At 43.1% G+C, this 20,543-nt stretch overlaps 1 protein-coding gene across 7 annotated transcripts in view; it reads left to right on the top strand.

Annotated features, from left to right (window-relative positions):
• Window positions 1-20,543, top strand: part of CADPS (calcium dependent secretion activator) — a 1,556,059-nt gene that overhangs the window by 922,814 nt on the left and 612,702 nt on the right. The window lies entirely within an intron of this gene.

The raw sequence follows: 20,543 nt of genomic DNA, 5'->3' as shown, positions 1-20,543 counted from the left end.
CTCCAGAAGGGATTTCAGGAGGGAGTCGAAAAAGAGAAAAGATTCTAAATCCCAGCCTGCTCCAGAACCTAAAAGGTAGGTTGTTACATCGCACAAATTACACGCTCAACCAATAGTTTGTGCATATAAGGATGTGTACAGATACAATTATCTCACATATAACTCACATAATTGATAAACTACGTATAAATAATGCACGCTTTTAATTGTAGAATGTTGGGAAAAACATGTTTTTATAAGTAACTTTAGAAATGGCATGCTTCATCTAATGCCGCGTGTACCTTAGGCTTTCATTTGACTGGTAATGCAGAGTCAGGTATGAATTGGCATTTTAAGGTGTTCGGAAATTTCTCCATGGCCCTGCTCCCCACCCCCCTACCCCCAACATTTCTGCCAGGTACAATCAAAAATAAATTGTGCTGAAAAAACAGAAGGGAAAAAGGAGGGAAAAAACAACCATTGTTGTCAGTCCTGGAATCATGTCACCACAAACAAACACCAGCAGGCTCCTAATAAAGGCCATTGAATGATCTGTTTCATATGTTCTTGAAAAAGCCGAAATTAAACACTTCTATTGTTGACGTTTCAGGCCTCTAATTGGATAAGCTATGACCATAAGGCTTTTATTTCTACTCTTTCTCAGCAGTCCAACAAAAGCTCAGTTGGAAAGGAAGATGTTTGCAATTTTGTTTGTCATTGATATTATATTGAGTAGAGAAAGTAATGAAGAGGGTGATTTTAAGAAAGTTGTATACATTTCTTAACTGACAACTGCATTTTGTTTCTTTGGCAGGCTTATATAAATGTTTCTTACATAGTCTATTTGTGGGATTTCACAGGATGGCAGGCTGAACTCACAGATTTTGTTGGATGCATTTACATCTAGGGTATATACTTAGCAGGCACCCAGCATTTTTGTTTGGGTAAACACAGGCCTTATACTTAGGTCAGAGAACTGGGCGTTTATGGGTTTTCATAATTCCCAACAAAATCTTTGCATGTTAATCTTTCTCTCTTCAAATTAACAGTGAATATCCTTGCAACTTAACTGTATATTTACATTCCTAGCTCTAATGTGTTGTTGTTGATTTGTTGTTGTTGTTACAAGGCTTTTGCATAAGTGGCTTTCATTATTCATCAATACTGAAAATTGCACAAGATGTTTAGTTTGGGAGGTACGTAGGGACATGTTGATGGATACATTGAATGTTGAGTATCATTCTTATGAACCACAACTAAATAAACTTACCCCAGTATGGCTCTCAAATGTGGGAACCAGAATTCCTCATTAGTGAGCCGCTTACTCAATTCAAGATGATTTGTGTCCCAATAACTGAAGTGAGGACCCCAGGGGGATTTTACCATAAAGAACGGGAGGTGTACACGCCCCCTGGTGTCTTGCTTTTTCATTGGCCATCCAGCCCTCACCAGAGAATGATGTAGTGTTGGGTGGCCCTTGTTGTGGATAGAGGGACTATTCAGGGATGATACGAGGAGTGGTGGATCCCGACAACTAAAACCCTGTGCTCTTACCCGTATTCAAAATATGTTATTTATTAGATGGGTGGTGTAGGGGTGATTAATAAAAAGTAACAGACACTTGAGACAAAATTGTGCAAAATTATGCAGCTTGTGACCCATGACAGAAGCTGAGTTATTTTGCCCCAAGTGTTAAATACTTGTTTAGCGAGACACAAATCATCCTGAATTGAGTTAAAGACGCCCTAAAGAGGATGTCTGGTTCCCACATTTAAAAGCCATACTGGAGTACGTTTGTTTTGTTGTGGTTTATGATATTATAAGGGAGAGTGCAAATATGTACTCACATAATTTTCTCTCTCCTTCCACAGTCCTCCAAATAAAAAGGGTTTTGTATCCGACGAAGGAGTGTCATTCTTACACTGCGTTTGGAAGGCTTTTGCACCAGGCTTTTAGCACTGCATTTCCTATGTGAGCAGGTGTGTAGTGGCAGGCTGCAGTTCATAGTCAACTGTTTTGTGACTAAGCACAGGCTAACACAGTGTGAGAAATTGAGTTGTTGGTTGATTGGGGTGGCAGCCCTGGTTAAACAGCCGCAAACCCTAGCATGGAGAACCACAAAAAATCACTATATTAACCAATGCTTACCCTGGGTAGCTTGGCACAAAAAACAGTCAGGCTTAGCTCAGAGGCAATGTGTACAGAATTTATGGAACACACAAACAGTAATAAAGTGAAAACACAACACAAGAAAAATCCCACAACAATTTAGAAAAATAAAGTACATTTTAATAATTTATTTGACACCCAAAAAAATAAACTCCAACCACTAGAACTGGAGTTCTGAATATTTACATTTGTTTGTAAAATAATTTGCTTCTAAAAGATCAAAGCCCCGATCGTGGACATCTAGTCATGTGAAACCGGGTCAAAGTCGAAATATATGGCCATAATGGATTGGGTCTGGTTGGTGCTTTCCTTCAGACTTAGCAGAATGTCCAAGAAAAATGACAACATAAGGTTCAGCTGGGCAAGGCTACATCCAGTGTCTGAGTAGGAAGTGTCTTCGGGGAGCTGCTGGAGCTGTGCACACGGCCTATTTGAGGAAGTCAAAGGGTTTATGGTAAGCCTCCATCCAGATCACCTTTGTGGGCGCAGTCAAGTGGGCAATGCTATATCTCTTTACAAACCTTCTGTAATATCCAGTGGGGCCCAGGAAGGCCTTCAATTCATTCTGAGTTTTAGGGCCTCCCAGGTCAGAATAGTTTCTGTTTTGGCCTGGAGGGACTGAGCCTTACCCCTGCTCACAATGTGTCCCAAGTACATGACAGACCTCTGCCCTACCTGGCACTTGATAATCAGGACTGCCTGTTGCTTGGCTGAAGAACTTCCTTGAGGTGAACAAGGTGGTCCTTCCAGCCGCTCCTCAGGACAGCTATGTCATCCAGATAAGCAACACTGAATGCCTCATTCTAGCCAAAACCTAATTCAACAGCCTCTGGAAGGTACAAAGGACAATTGTCAACCCAAACTGCATCACCCTAAATTGAAAGCCGCAAAGTCAAGCTGACTGGTGATGCACCTTCAGTGAATCAAAAAGCAGGTTGGTCCCAGTCATCCCTCAATTCTCAGAACAGTTTTTAGCCCCCAAAAACCTTTTATGTCCTCATTTTTGGATTTTGGCTATGTGGGCACCTTTAGCGCCACAACCAAGGGTCCAGGATGGGGGGGGACAGCACTTGGGGGTTTGGGAATCACGCATGCTAGGGCCTACCTTAGGGTTGACTTATATGCAATAAAAGGGTGAGTTTAAAACTTGTCAAGGGTTTTATATTGCCAAGTCAAATTTAGGCTGCAATGCAGACCTGGGACATGTTTTAAGGGGCTACTTAAGTGGGTGGCACAATAGGTGCTACAGGCCCACTTTTAGCAATAAATATGTAGGACCTGTGTATATGGTATACCACTCTACAAGTGACTTATAAGTAAATTAAATATACCAAACAGATGTAAATTAATATAATCCTGTTAAAGGGAGTGAGCACAAGCACTGTAGCATTGGTTAGAAGTGGTACATTGTACAGAGTCCTACGGCTACCAAAAACAATTTTCAGCAAGAATGGATGGAAACAGGCAAAACGCTTGGGGGAAGACCACCCTAAGGCTAACATGTCTAACACACAGCATTTCAGAGAAATGTACCAAACTGCTGAATGCGCAACAGAGGTGTGAGGTCCCAGATGATTATTGTCCTGAGGGTGACATTTGTATTAGCTATTTAAATTGACTTATTTAGCACTCAATGTCTTCTTTTATAAGTACCACAGAATTAGTCATAAGTTGGATGTTGTCTGCGCTAACACAGCTTTCAGTGGACTTTCACGCTAGGTGATTCATTTGATGTGTTCAGCCCTGAATTTCAAAGAGCTTTACCATTTAATAAAGAGCCGGCTTGAGTTGAATCCTGTGTGAGTTATTACATCTTCGGTTGGCATTTGTGCTCTGCATTTAAGTGGATTGATCTAGCACTTTACATCACAGTCTGCAGCTAAAGTGTTTGATGCTTGCTCTGAAAACACTATATTATACGTCTAGGCGCGGACCCATAATTTGGTGGTTGGGACATCAAAAAGTGGAAGATGTCACATCTCCCTTATGTGGAGTTTTCTGAGATCTACTCCCTAAATGGAGCAATCATGACATCCATCACTTCTTGGTAGATGCCTAGCACCCAGGAAACTCTAACTAGGACCCAAATTACTTCAAATACAGATTGTGCATCTTGCTATTTGTTCTATCAATTAGCAAAAGATAATATCAGCCAAAGTCAAAGAGGACTTTACAAACCAATTTTATGGTCCAATATATTTGTAGACTCCATCTACAGCATGTTTACTCATAAACCTTTTCTATGGGGCCATAAGTACAGTCTAAAATGTGGCCGATGGCCGCACCAATAGGTGTGGTCAGTGGGGACAGAGCTAAAAACACCTTCTCAAAACACTACTAGACTAGTGCAGCATTCACCTTTAAACAGACATGCATAAACAAGAGGGATGCAGGTCAGAGGAAGCCTATATAAAGACATATAAAACTATAAAAAGAGATGTGCATTGAAATGAGGGCGTGAGGAACAGAGTCAAACTGGGACACAAAATAGGCCCCAGTACCCAAATAAAAGTGGCCACTTTTAGTAAATTTTGAAAACTAAAAACGTGAACCATGTCAGGAAATTGAGACTTTTTTATCTAATAAAGACATAATGTATATGTTTTTAGCATGTAATGAAGTTGCACAGATTTGAGCTTGATGCAAAAAATGCCTGTTTTAATATCAGGGAAATCAACAATAAAATCTGGCCCAGCAGACCGTGAAATAGGCCCACAAACAGCCAAAAACTGTCCCTCACTGACCTGAAGGAGGACCTGCAACGAAGGCAGGCTGGCGTGAGCAGGCTGGCAAAGGAGCTGGTCTGCGGGCGGTGAGAATCGGAGCAGGCTTGTCCGATGCACAGTTAACCCCCTGCTGCTGCAATCCTCTATGGTGGTGGAGAGTTCAGATAAGATCAGGCTTTGGGTGGCAAGGATGGGAGCAGGCTGGCCCGATCCACAGGACATCCCCTGCTTCACACTTCAGGCGAGGTCAGGCTGCAGGCAGCATGGAAAACAGCAGGCTGCAGGCTTCAACTTCAGCAGCAAAGGCAGCAAGAAGCTCTTGGGAAGGCCCTGTAAAACTGATCTGTGAATGAGCAACAGCTGACTTTTAAAGGGCCTTTGCATCCCCACCAGTGCCAGATGCAGACATCGCTGAGGCTATGAGTAAACACAAAAGAGAGCCGCTGGAATATTTGCAGTGAAGCTGCTATCGCCCTTGGTCCAGTGGCTCTTTTGTGTTTACTGAGAGTCTCAGGGAGCCTGCTGCAAATGGATAGCTGTGCTAGGGTTTAATGCTAAAGGTCAGAGGTCCGCGGGCCACCATAGAAGGTCTGATGTGCCATCGCTGGCCTGCGGGCCGTACTATGAGTACCACGGATCTACAGGAACCATTTACTCTTACACTTCCCACCAGTGCTGAGTGTCTCCCTTTTTTGGAGATGAGAGAGGCAAAGTAGCTGATCTTGGTTAAGGTGGGGACAACTGATATCACTACCTTCATTAGGCTGCGGCACTTGATGAAATGTACTTCTTTTTGTACATCTGGTACTTGATAACAAAGAACTAGAGTCTAATACAGTGCTCCTCATTTTCCACAAATGTTGAGAGAATGTTAGATTTGGCCATAGATGAAGCAGGCCTATTAAGGGGTGATGTAACAATTCTGTAGTGAGAAAGTATTGTGTGTTAATACAGTACTGTGTGCTTGAGATTTTGACACATGATAGCTCTGCTCTGTGCCCTACAACGGACATCAGTATTACTCTCACATAATACCAACAGCTAGTTTTGTCAGTGCCTGGAAATAAGATACAAGTAGACATTTTATTCATTAAGGACCTTGGAGGCCAAACATAGAGTGGTTAGGAAAAAACTTGCAAATGAAGAAATGTCCCATTCTGTGCATTAGCGATTTATCATATGGAATGGTGGTAGTAGCTACTAAATGAAATAACAGTACCAGACTAACTGCATTATACTCTTCACCGCAATCCACAAAACCCCACCTTCTCGATGCTCTGATATGGTACGAGTGGAAATAAAAGCTTCCTTCCATCATGTGATAGACCATATTTTCCTATTAAGTGATGAGATGTGACCCAGAGGCAGAAGTACAACCGGGTTTTGTGGTCGCAAACAGGAATTTGGCCCATTTGCGACTGCAAAATAGGTCAGCCCCATGTACAAACCATATCTTGCGAGTCACAAACCTATTAGCGACTCGCAAAATATGGTTTGCAACTCACTGTTAGGAAGGGGCATGCCAAGGGCGGCCCTTCCTAAAAGCAAGTCTCACACTAATGTATGATTGTTTTGCAACCGCATTTACGGTCACAAAACATTCACAGTTTACTACCCTTTTCAAAAGGGTGGTGAGCCACTCTCAAATGGGAAGGGGTCCCCAGAGGACCCCTACTCCCTTGTGAATGGGTGTTTAAATATTTTTTAAGAGCAGGCAGTGGACGCAGAGACTACTTTAAAAAGAAAACATACATATCAAAGGAGGCAGTGGAGAGGGAACATGTCCACGTGGACACAAGGTGTGGATTCAATCTCCCTAACTATAGTTAATAAACAAATAGAATCCACCCATATGAGATAGGCGACAACAGGAAAAACGTCTGGTGTTGGATGTGTTTCCTACAATGGTGGAAAGCACGTTGTGTTCTTTAAAGATTCTGAGTTCTGCGTTGTCGTCGAGGCTGTCGTCAACAAGAGGCATGCCATACGAGATCCAGCATCGGGAATGCATCACGCTGCGGCTGTTCCCATTGCACTATGGGCTTCAAGGGCGATGCAAAGCCCTTAAATCCGGAAAGTCCATCCAGCAGAGGTCATGCGTCAGTTCTGCTCAGGGTTGTGTGCAAAGCAGAGGAGATGTATCGGTTCTGCTGGTTCCACAGATGGGCTGGCAGAGCACCTTCAGGACCACTTTCTGGGGTCCTGGACTGGGTGGTACCACGTGGCAGGGTAGGAGGCCAGCTACTAGCCCTTGGAGTTTGTCCCCACCTTGGTGCGAGATCTGCTTCGCCCAAGGCTTTTCCCCCGACCTGCCTGACACAGCGCCGCCGTTATTAGGCGCTGACAACCTAGTCCAGCCCCTTTAGCCGCCATCTTGGGCAGGGGAAGGCTGCCGGTCTAGGTGATCGCTCCTCCCACCCTCCTCTCACCCCCCTCAATCACGGATAAAAACAACAGACCCGCCCGTCCGCGCAGCGGGCGGGTGCAGTGGGCGCGCCGGCGGCGCGCCGTAGGGGCACCGAAGGCAAGCCCGTCTGCGCCCGTCTGCGCCCGTCTGTGCCCGTCTGCACCTGGACCGGGCCCAGGGCCACCGCCCCTGGTTCAGTTCCCATGACTTCACGAGGATCATACACTTCGAGTATGCTCCGGCAGCTGCGTCCCCCCCATCATGGAACATGCTCTGTACTTGACCCTCTCTTCCTCGCTCGAGATCTCGCCCACATCTGCCCCTGCTGTAACTCCTCTATACCCTTATTGTTGAAGCCCTCTCTCATCACTAACTCCAAATCTCATAAATCTTACTCTATGGCCCTTATAAATGTCCGGTCGCTCGGTAAACACCGACAGGACATAGCTGATCTGATTGAGGACAAAAAACTTGACATGTTATTCCTGACCGAAACGTAGATGGACAGCTCGTCCGATCCAGATCTAGTGATCGCAGTTCCCAAAGGCTTCTCTATCCACAGATTGGACAGACAGTGTAAGAAAGGCGGTGGAATCACAATCATCCTACGTGATGCATTTACTGCCAGAACCAATTTAATTGCTCTACCATCATGTGAGGCATTCTCCATCAAACTGACTCCCTCCTATAATTTTAAAGGGATCCTATTATACCGACCTCCGGGTTCAAGGATCGGATTTATTTCGGACCTCAGGGCCATCCTGGAATCTTCAGCCCTGGATAGCTCTCTAACTGTCCTTGGCGACTTCAACTTTCATTTTGATAAAACCGAGGACAAGGACACAGCAACCCTCCTAGCTGACATGACTATTTTTGGTCTCCCACTGTTAGTCAAATCACCCACACACGATGGGGGCCATATTCTGGACGGCATTTTCACTAATTTAGCGGATCTACATGTTTCTCAAATCCTCCCCCTCACCTGGTCAGATCATCATGTTATCTTGGCGTCGCTGACTACTCACGAGTCTGGCTCTCCTAAACAACAGTCCATCTCACGTCAGCCTTTTCCGGCATGGAACGACATAGACGCTGCCAGCCTGAAAACTCTTTTGACTAATTCTATTCCCTCCTTATCATCCGACCCTAACACCGCCATCACACAATTTAATGAGTGGGTGGGCTCCGCAGCCACCCATCTGGCCCCTCTTAAACAACGATCTCGTAATAGATCTGCTCCATCGGCCCCCTGGTATTCAGAGGCTTTAAGAAATCAGAAACAACAGTGTAGGAATAAAGAGAGGCACTGGCGGAAAGAATACTCTGCGGAGGCCAAAATCAAATATAAAGAAACGCTGGTTATATACAAAACCATGATCAGCGAGGCTAAGATAAAGTTCTTCAGTGACAGAATCGAACTAGCCAAAAACTCCAACAAAGCACTGTACGAGACTACCAAGCAGTTAGCTGGTTACTCTCTTAACGTAACCCCCCCACCTTCTCAGTCGCTATGCGACGCCTTGGCCAACTTCTTTTACAGTAAGGTTAATGACATCTATTCCGCCTTCGCAAATAACACTAACTCCCCCTCAAACTCGCCGTTAATTTCCCGGACTGGACCCACCCTCTCTCAGTTTTCAGATATCTCCAGCTCTCAGGTCGCGGACATTATATCCACCATAAAATCGGGTTCTGCTCTCGATCCATGTCCTCTCAAAGTATTACTTCCTGTCATCGAAGTGGTGCTTCCTGCCATCACCTCTATCTGTAACTCCATGTTCACCTCAGGTATTTACCCAGCCACTTTAAAACAGACTCTCATTAAACCACTGTTAAAGAAACCTCATCTTGAAATGGAAGAATTGAAGAGCTACCGACCCATCGCCAGCCTTCCAATTCTGGCAAAAATAGCCGAAAAGGCACTGAATTTACAACTTTCGGCCTTTATAGAGGAACACCATCTTCTCGACGACTCCCAGTTTGGATTTCGCCAATATCATGGGACGGAGACGGCTCTGATTAAAGCCGCGGATGATATCAGATCCATCTGTGACGCCGGGGGGACAGCAGTCCTTATACTGCTTGACCTGTCGGCGGCTTTCGACACGGTCGATCATGTTACTCTTGTAAAATGCAGAATATCTTATGGAAATGAAAATTGGAAGTCAAAGTAGTTTCTCAGGAATAGTTTATTTGCCTCATCCACGAACAGCCAGAGTCCAACTGACAGCATTCACATTAGATTCTCCATTCTAAGAGTGGTCACAAAGGAGAGATCCAAACTCTAAGAGGAAGCAAGGGCTTGTGTATAAAGTAAGACATTACACATCTCCCTCCTTCACAATAACAGTAAATACGAAGAAAAGAAAAGAAAAGAAGAGAAAGAACAACTTAATATTTCTAATGGTGGAAACAAATGAGAATTAAACATAATCTTTCATATATGACGGTGCTCTGCGTAGTCTTTGACTTCTCATGCGATGAGAAGTAGGATTGCTAGAACAGGATATAGGAAGTTTGATAGTGGAGGAAGATTCACAAAGAGGATCAAAGTCACCCCGAGAAACATTCCTTGATCTAATCACAATTACTCGACTTTTATTCCAAATCCTTCCATCTTGTGTCTTAATGGCATTACCAAAAACTTTAATAACAGGTCTGACATTAGTATATTTAGACCAAGACCTTCTTCTAACAGGAGTTTTTATTTTAACAAGATCACCTACTTTAACTTCCTGAAATTGGACGCATTTTCTTTTATCAAAATATGCTTTTCTACAAGCTTGCTTCTCTAACTCCCTCTCCCTCCACACACCAACATGATTGTCAACGAACCCTTTGTTCAGATTCATCCAACCAGGACACCACATTGTGTTAGGTATTCTAGCTTTGAATAGTTCAAAAGGAGATTTACCAGTGGTAGAGTGAGGGGAACGTCAATAAGCCTCAATTCTTTCTCTAAGCGCTTCCTTCCAATTTAAACCATTGGCTCTAGCAAGCTGAATACACTCCTTTAATGTTTTGTTGACCCTCTCAACTGCACCATCAGGAATTGTTTATTTGCCTCATCCACGAACAGCCAGAGTCCAACTGACAGCATTCACATTAGATTCTCCATTCTAAGAATGGTCACAAAGGAGAGATCCAAACTCTAAGAGGAAGCAAGGGCTTGCGTATAAAGTAAGACATTACAACTCTGATCGACCGTGTCGAAAACATTGGTGTCCAACACAATGCCAGGAAACTGCTGGCCTCCTTTTTGGCCAATAGGACCCAGGTGGTCACAATGGGATCTTTCCATTCTCCCACTCTGTCTCTGCCATGCGGAGTTCCCCAAGGCTCATCCCTTAGTCCGACACTTTTTAACATCTATGTGTCGGACCTTGCCAATATCATTCGTGCTCATGGGATGAGCCTTACCTCCTATGCAGATGACACTCAGTTGGTCCTTGCCATTAAGAAGGATGACCACAAAAAAGCTGATGATCTCAATCATGGCATGTTGGCAATTGGGAATTGGATGGCTTCCAATTGCCTAAAATTAAATTCCGACAAGACGGAAGTAGTCATTTTTGGTCATCTGACCCCAGAATGGTCCTCTTGTTGGTGGCCCTCATCACTAGACCCTCCCCCTGAGCCTGTTAGTAAGGTGAGGAATCTGGGAGTCATATTTGACGACCGTCTCACCTTTCTCCCTCATGCTAACCAGATCACTTCCGCCGCTTTTCATAAATTGAGATTAATCAAGAAAATCCTTCCTTTCCTTCCTGATTCAGCTGGCAAAACATTGGTCACCTCACTGGTACTGTCGACCCTGGATTATTGCAATGCTCTGTTCTTGAATGCACAAGAAAGAGTTTTGAATAAAATGCAAATAATCCAAAACTCAGCAGCTAGGCTTCTGGCCAGAATCCCCAAATACCATTCGGCTTCTGCAACCATTAGAGAATTACACTGGCTACCTATCAGGAATAGGATAAAATTCAAAGCTCTCTGTATAGTGTTCAAGGCCTTGCACAACATGGGACCTGCTTTCTTCACCCAAAATTTGATTCCTTACTGTCCTTCTAGAACCTTACGTTCCTCCAGTCTAAATGATCTCGTGGTTCCTCGCAGTAAATCTGTTTCATGGGGAGACAGAAGATTTCTTGTTTCAGCCCCCAAACTTTGGAATACACTACCTCCCTCAATCAAATCCAGCCGTTCTCTCTGGTCTTTCCGTAAACAACTCAAGACCTGGCTTTTTAATCAGTAGACCCACTCTTCCCCTCACCGGTTAAATTCTGCAGATATTCTAGCGCCGAGACGCCCATGGGCCATTCTTCGCACTCTAAAAATTTTATTAATAAATAAATAAATAAATTGGAGTCACTATGGGGTCCTGGGTTTAGTGATGCAGGTCCAGCTCTTCTCACCCAGGCAAGAGGGCAGCAGGGCAGCCCAGCAGGGCAGCAGTGCTTCAGAGTATCAGTCCAGCAGAGTGGCAGTCCTTCCAGCATCAAAGCCATCTTTCTTCCTGGCAGAATGCACAGGTTCAGAAGCGTACTAAAGAATTAGCATCTGAGGTCCAATATTTATACCTGTTTTGCCGCCTTGAAGTGTAAGAAGCTTCCAAAGGATTTCACTCCCAGAGATGCTAGGAATTTACTACCACCCTGCCCTGGCCCCAGATTGTCTGGGGTCACAATAGACTAGTGTGAAATCCCTTTGTGAGAGTGCTTAGGGAGGGCCTTTGTGAATTTCAGGTGTGGTAGGTGGCCACTCCTTCCCCCTTAACTCAGTGTGGCCCATACTGTAACTACCTAGCTTCCCTTAGTCTCACAGTCTGAGAGCAATACACAAAGACCAACTACCAACTACACCCGGTTGTGTGACCTAGGATACAGGCAGAAGGCACCAATTGGTTGGGACAAACAAATGCCTTCTTTCTAAACGTGGCGTTTTCAGAATTGTGATTAAAAAGTCTACTTCACCATGAAAAAGGACTTTTAAATTACAATTCTTTAGATACCAAACTCGACATGTCACCCTACTCCCAAATGGAGGTTACTGCTTATCAAATATAATAAGGTAACTCCAATGTTCTCCTATGGGAGAAGTAGGCTTTGCAGTGGTGAAAACGAATTCAGGTGTTTTTCCCTACAGGGACATGTAAAAGTTGAAAGTACATGTCCTGCCTTTTAAATACACTGCTCCATGCCCTCTGGTCTGTTCAGTGTTTGCCCTCTGGATGATGGATAATTATTACAAAAATAGGTTTGGGCCAAGCAAAAAACGTTTTTTTCCAGGTCGAAATGGTAGTGTAAAAACTACACACACAGGCTACAGTGGCAGGCCTCAGACATGTTTAGAAGGGCTACTTAAGTGGGTGGCATAATGAATGCTGCAGAACAACCATTAACATTTAATTCACAGGCCTAGGGTACATGCAGCACCACTCTACTTGGGACTCACAAGTAAATTAAATGTAGGACATTAAATGTGCCAATTGGGCATATGCCAACTCCACCATGCTACAAAGACAGAGCACAAGCACTTTAGCACAAGTTAGCGGTGGTAAAGCGTTGAAGTGTACAGAGTCCTAAAGCTAACAAAAATGAATTCATAAAAAAAGTGGGGTAAAAGCAAAAAAAGGTTTGGGGTGACCCTGCAGAGAGGCCCAGGTCCAATACAGGCAATGATTATTACACTAGATAAATGTTATAAACACATTGGTGTCGGTGTAAAATTGATTGAAGTAAACTCAAGGTGCCTCTTAATGAGTGCACTAAGAATTAAAGCCTAGCCATGGATGCTAGATGGGTCCTACATCATGTACAGAACTGTGTTGGTGCTTCCTGTGGGGAAACTCATTCTACATAGCATTTCTCTGTACCAATCCCTTTGTCACTCAAATATGGTCCAATGCAACTTCAAAAATATATTTCATGAAAGTAAGTAGATCAAACCAGAATGTTTACAGAAATTTAAATAACGTAACGTAGGTGGAAACTTAATTAACAAAAAGAACAACATTCTAACTTTATCTCCACATCTTCACTTATCTACACCATTTTTCTGTTCGCATTTGGAATATGGTGTCCTGAGCGTTTTTGAGGTGTAGTTATGCTGATATGAGATACATGTTGCTCGAAAATGAACCCTTTTTATTCAGATTTACAAATATGACCTGATATGATACGATTTGACAGGCAAAAGCCACATTTTTATAACATAAATATACATTGAATTTGCATTTGTTGTTTATTGGGAGCTGTTTGATTCCCTCTACAAGGCTAGGCAAGAGCTGCTGCTTTATCTTTTCTTTACATGAGATTGGCTGTCAGTCAGAATCTACCACTATAATAATGAAGGTCGAAGAGGGGAAGAGAGAATTCAACGCGGCTATCAATCTCCAGTGTTAGGAGCAGACAGTGATGGAGCTGAGGTGGGTTGTCTGTTTGTATTGTGTTTGTGTAAGGTCAGACAGTGAGACAGCAGTAGCTTGCAGTCAGTGAGAAAGTGCAGAGAGAATGTGATTCAGATGCTGCTGGACAGCCTGAAGGTCAGGACTGACAGAATGACAGCCCATCACGGAGAGGAACCTAACTAGCAGCTCTACAGGGTCTTGCTTCATGAATACAGCATTGATGCCTGGTCTGTGCAAGTGCAGGAGGGCAGCAGAACGACTGCTGTTAAAAATACCACTAGTCTTGACCTCACACCGGTGACATATCATTTTTTTAGCAAAATGATCAAAACAAATATCTGATTTTTGTAAACACAGCTGCGTTCCATAGTTCTGCAATCTCCTGCGATGAGAAAGTGAGGGGGGCTTCTTTTGAAAATGGTCAAAGTTTGCCTTAACATGGTGTAGCAAATAAGCACATAGGTTAGCCTGGGCCAGGCCCATATCCAACAAGTGCCGTGTAAATGGTCTGTGGTGAAATTCTTCAAGAAATCCGCTGCTTTAAATGATAGTTTAATACATCCTCATTCTCTCATTCATCCTTTGATTCAGGAAAGAAAGACTTACAAATTGGAGCAATGATTGTAGTGATGTTTTTTGTTATTAAAGATAAGGTGATAGACCGGAAGATCTGATTTGCTAGTAACGGGAGAGCGGGTAAAAACATAAATTCTGATTATTACAATGGCTATCTGACACAGTGGCAAGAGCAGAGCTATTGGTGTCACTGCCAGTATTCACCAGTTTCTGCCATATTGACATCTGAACTTGGAAGTTTGAAGATTAACCAGTGAAAAGTGTTGTTTCTGCTGCCAGTGACTGCAGGGTTTTTACTATGGTGCCTCCCAGTATTACCTCCACATCTCGTAGGAGATTTCTTTCCAGCTAAGTTAGCTGGTGCTGTCTCATTCTCTGCACCATGACAGCCCAAAACATAATAGTGGCCTTAATTTGCTGTACCGGATTTCACGGCAAAATCAGACCTGGCTCCTTTACACGACAAGGCGGTCCTCATTCTCACTAAAGCCTTACCTCTCTTAGGGTTTAAATCTCTAAGAGTTGATTAAGGCACAGAATAACACAATTTAGGTCAATTATAGAGATAAAAAAAATGTCATGGCAAGGGTATTTGTAATTGTATTTTGATTGCCTGTATGAAATTATATAAATGGCAAAAGTACAGAAAACAATGCGTCGTTTTCAACTATCACCCACAAAACAAACATTTAGAACTTACTAGCAAATGTGTAACATTTTCATAGCTTGCAAAGACATCAATTTGAAAAGGGCAATTTATTTGGCTGTCAAACTCCTAATGTGAGGTAATCTTTATAATTTCCACTCTAAGTAGCAGTCTCTCCCTGGGCATGAGGCGCCCTGGTATTCCAGGTCAAAAAGGCTCAAATATGCTATTATACTCTCTTGACTAGAGAACCTTAGCTCGCTTATTCATTCCTGATAACATTTACACAGGTACACGCACTGTTGTAATGACAACAACAAATTAGTAAAAGACGGGGATCATACAGTAAACAGAAGTAAGCGGGCCATGGGGGGGGGCAGTAATATGCATAGTAGCAGATCCATATCAAATGAAGGTTCCATGGTAATAAGAAAAAAGTCGCCCGATCCCGAGAGCCTAAACCACTAGGGAAAGAATTTGCTCATTAGGAATCTTTTAGTTTCCAGTTTCCTTCTATTTTATGTGTCATATCTTCTTTTATATATTGAAGTATGCTATACAACAATTGGGTAAATATCAGGATCAGTCATAACTCACTAAACGCTTGTTATTGAAGTAAACTAGATTGCTGTATGTATAGGTTAAAGATAGTGAGCCCTAGTCCTGCATTCCATCCAGGCCTGTTAAAAACCTAGGCCTGGGTGGAATTTTCAATTCTGCAGGCAGAATGGAGGTATTTTGGTAATTCCGCGTTATTCTTCTAACGTGGAATTATTGGTCAATTAAAATTCCGCCTCTCCACTAACAGAATTGAAAATTATGCAGTGATTTTTCTACATTTTAGAAACCACTGCATACCACTCAGCAGCAGCATCCTTACCTACTCTACAGTGATTAAAAGTTTTATTGATTAAAAGTTTTATTAACTTCAGAGTATGCATGCAAGGTGCCTAGTGGTATTTGGCTGTGCTGTTTTCTGTCGTGGATTTCCGCAGAATCTCGCAGAATTTTAATGTAATTCCACAGAATTTCATGGAATTCTGTGGAATCAAACTCCACAAATTCCATCCACCCCTGTTGAAAGCCCATCTCTGCCTTCTCGGCCTAACTCACCCCGACCTTTAGGTGTCTTGAATAGGTCCTAAATTGTTCACATTGTATCTGCCGTGCCCTCTTAAAAAAGTTATTAAAAAATGAAGTCACCTAGGAAATGTGTGAGAAGCTAGATGGGCTACTAGCCTTAGGGGGCGGGGCATGAAAACAGAGGGCAAAAGAAGGGTTGAGGAAGTATAACAAAAATGAGTACATTGGTACGGTCAATGCAACCAACACTGAGAGGTGGTGGCAAAAGGTTGAAGTGGGAAGCAGCATAAAGGGGAGAGCAGAAGAAAAAATATGCCCTCCTATTGAATGCTTACAGAAAAAAGTTGTCCAAATGCAAACAATGTACGCAGTGGAAGGATGCAAGTCAACCAATCAGAACCATGTGAGACCAAAATGCTCCTTGGTGGGACATACACAAGAACAGGGAGGAATGCCACCCAAACAGGATTAGGGAATGGAGGCAGACAAACTGCCATCCTATCATGAGCAAGGGGCTGACTCAAACCCCGCCAAATGTACATTGGAAAAAGTAGGTTTGCGTAATAGATAACTAAAGTTGTCCTTAGCCCAGAACTGAAAATTGCTCTAACTTCTTATTTCTAATTATTCCCATACTTCGGGGCAGCGTCTCATCTGAGATTAACAAACAAATTCTTAGTCCTTGATGTGATCACAAATGATGCTTCTTTGCATAGGAAAGTATTGTGAATACTTCAACTAAATACAACTCACTTAAGTAACTCTTTCATTCTGCTGTGCCTAGAGCCTAAATGAGCTTTACAAGTAACATAAGCAATAGGAAAATGGTAATTACAGGAAAGGCAACTGGACCATTCCGAAACATTTCCACTCATCACAAGCATGTTTTATAATTTATCGATCTAACATGGGCATCCACCATGCTAGTCTGACAAATTAAAAAAGGCTGCTGACATCATGACGCATGTGCATGCATCCATCATGATGGCCCCATCATATTGCATGCATGAGAATGCATTGTGACACTGACAGCCATATTGCAATGGGTTTTCCTAAAAATAACATCTCAAATTTGCATGAATATGCATCGTCATGCAAAAGAATGCATGTGACTGCCAAAAATCATTAGCAATGTCAATAGGTCGGCATTTTGGGCTGAGACATATTGGCTTTACCAGTGATTGTTTTTTAACTTTGACTTCCTTTTTAGCTTTGAGCATGTGTTAGCACATGCTTCTTGCTTGCAGACCATGTTGTTAGCAAAAAGGACTTGGTGCCTGCCCGTTGCTTACCATGTGTTGGCTTAGGTGGCACTATTGTTTAAAGCTTTTAATTGGTAATGGCAGGTCTAACATCATTTCCATTCCTCTCTGTGGAGCAGGGATCAAGCACTGATTGATTCAACTTAACAAGTGCCTATCCACTGCTGCCGGTGTGACTGAGGTACTATTTTGTTGTGTTTAAATTTTAGTGCCCTGCAAACAGAAGGCTTGTGACTCCAATGTGCCCCACTCCAATTCGCACACTCCAGTTCAAGACAATCTGCCCCACTCCCATCTTGTGCACTCCAATCTGCCCCACTCCAAAACAATTTGCCCCACTCCAATCTGCCCTTCTGCAATCCAAAACAATCTTTTCTACTCCAATCCAAAATAATCTGCTCCACTCCCATCCAAAACAATGTGCCCCACTCCAATCCAAAACAATCTGCCGCACTCCAGTCTAAAACAATCTTTGCCGCTCCAATCTAAAACAATCTGCCCCACTCAAATCCAAAATAACTTGCCCCAATCCAATCCAAAACAATCTGCCCTACTTAAATCTGCCCCAATCCAATCAAAAACAATCTGCAGCACTCAAATCCAAACCAAGCTTCCCCATTCAATCCAAAACAATCTGCCCTACTCAAATCAAAAACAATCTGCACCACTCCAATCCAAAACAATCTGCCCTAATCCAATCTGCCCCACTCTAATAAACCATACTCGAATCTGCCCCATTCCAATCTGCCCCACTCCAGTCCAAAACAATCTACCGCACTCTAATCCGCCCACTCCAATCCAAAACGGATGTATGACGTTACAACGCATACTTTTACAACGCATACCTTTACAAAGCATTTTTACAACGCAACATCCATTACAACGCATTCCATTACAGTGCATGCCATTACAATGAATTTTCAAAAACTACCTTAACAACGCATACTACCTTTACAACGCATACCATTACAACGCATACCATTACATTGCATGTATGGTAAGTATTGGATACTGTTGGAGTAAAAATTACTATTCTAACTCCAGGGGGTGCAACAGTAGGGTAAGTGTTGGATAGTGTAGGGGTAAAAATTACTATTCTAACTCTAGGGGGTGCAACAGTAGGGTAAGTGTTGGATAGTGTAGGGGTAAAAATTACTATTCTAACTCCAGGGGGTGCAACAGTGGGGTAAGTGTTGGATAGTGTAAGGGTACTATGCGTTGTGATGGTATGCGTTGTAATGGTATGCGTTGTAATGACTGCATTGTAATGACATGCGTTGTAGTGATATGCGTTGTAGTGTCATGCGTTGTAATGGTTGCGTTGTAATGGCATGCGATGTAATAGATGTTGCGTTGTAAAAGTTTTGTTGTAATGGTAGTGCATTGTAAAAGTTGCGTTGTAAAGGTTGTTTCCCATCCAAAACACTCTGCCCAATCCACTCCGTCACACTCCAACAATCTGCTGCACTCCAACAGTCTGCCCCACTCAAACAATCTGCCCTACTCCAATTCAAAACAATCAACCTCAATCCAATCCACCCCAATCCATTTCACCCCACCCCAGTCCATTCTTTCTCAATCCACTCCATTCCAATCCACACCAGTCCAGTCCAGCTCACTCAATCCAATCCACTCTCAATTTCTCATAATCTTTGTATCCTCAGGAGTCTGCCGTTTGCGCATTCACTCTAACTCCTTTGTGTCAGCACTTCTGGGTAGACAAATGAAGATTACGATAAATTGAGAGTTTAGCTCCTTCCGTTTTGCAAGTGGAGGTAGTGACGGGGACTATACAAGTGATTAGGTTACGCTAAGATCGAGTTTTACCATATTTTACCCCCCGGCGAGTGCCCTGAAAGAAAATCCCACATCTGTGAGCTAAAGATATTTGACGACCTTTAGCGCGTCTGGTTGACTTGCATCAATGTATTGATCCGACATGTCTTCAATGATTGATCTATGCCTTTGATGTGTACAGCTTCACCTACTGACGTGGGCAATTAGTTACCCACCGACCATGATAAACCAGTGTACCCCTGGGTCCTTTTTATCCTGAAGAAGACCCCATTGTAAGGTGTGATTTGCACCTACTGTTGTAGTCTTGGGGTCGAAACGTCGATGGCTACTATCCTACACTAGTATATTGAGTATTAATTATCAGCGTCAGATGCATGGTGTTATACTGAATGTTCGGATATTAGTTATCCTATCCATTGGCTCAGGGATCTGAAGCCAGTTTTATTTTTGAACTGCAAATTGTGAATATATTATAATTACGCCTTGACCCACTTTGCACACTCTTTCCCTTACACTAACACTCCATTTCCACCTTATCCCCCCTTCTACCCTGGGGCACTGTGATGACATTCTTATTATTGCTTACAATGTATTTTGAAAGAAAAGCCCATTGTGATTAAATAACAGTGCGCCCTATCTATTGTATTGTGTTTTTGATTCAGTGGAAGTAATAATTGTATGTATAATTATCAGTTGTTCACTGGGACCCTTCTTATCGTATCATATAGCACCCAGGTCCCTAGTGACTTATTTGGGTATAACCCCCCTTATATTTAAGACTTATCCCAAAGGCAATGATTACATTATTTGGACTCAAAACACATAGTAATACAGTGATACCACCACAAATGGACACCACACCAGTTTAGGAAAAATTAAGTATCTTTATCTAAACTCAACAAGACCAATACAACAAAAGTCCAACACAAATGTAATAAGAATAAGACTTTTAAAAGGTTTCAAGCAACTGGGGCCATAGAAAACTATGGATGCGTGATTTCTCTCAAAGTACCTGTAGATGTACCAAAATTCCCATGGCCAAACAGCCGCAGTTATGGAAAGCATTGAGAAACAAAGAGATGTGTCAGTTCCTGAGACTATGGGGAGGCAATGCGACAGTTCTGCTGCACACACTAGAAGAGATGCCGCGAATCCGGTCTGTAGGGGCAAGTGATGCGTTGCCTCCATGACGATTCTGGTCCGTGGGTGATGCGTTAGGAAAAATTGCCACACAGGTACGATGCATGGAAATTCGGGATGCGTCAGCGATCGATGCAGCAGCAGCGAGCGTCGCTGCATCAATTTCTTCTTTCGCAATCCCTCGATGCGTCACTTCTTGCAGCGGCGACAGGCACTGCGCCGGTGGGGGCACACTGATGCATGGAGACTCTTCTAGCAAAGTGGTGCTGCATCGGAAAAACAGCTGCAAGAAGAGCGATGCATTGATTTCTTCAGTTCTTTAGGTTTCTTCCAGCTCCCAAAAGCAGGA

This window comes from Lissotriton vulgaris, chromosome 9, assembly GCF_964263255.1.
Source record: "Lissotriton vulgaris chromosome 9, aLisVul1.2, whole genome shotgun sequence".
NCBI classification, from domain to species: domain Eukaryota; kingdom Metazoa; phylum Chordata; class Amphibia; order Caudata; family Salamandridae; genus Lissotriton; species Lissotriton vulgaris.
The sequence above is the reverse complement of the archived record's forward strand: the minus strand, read 5'-3'. Positions and strand labels throughout refer to the sequence as shown.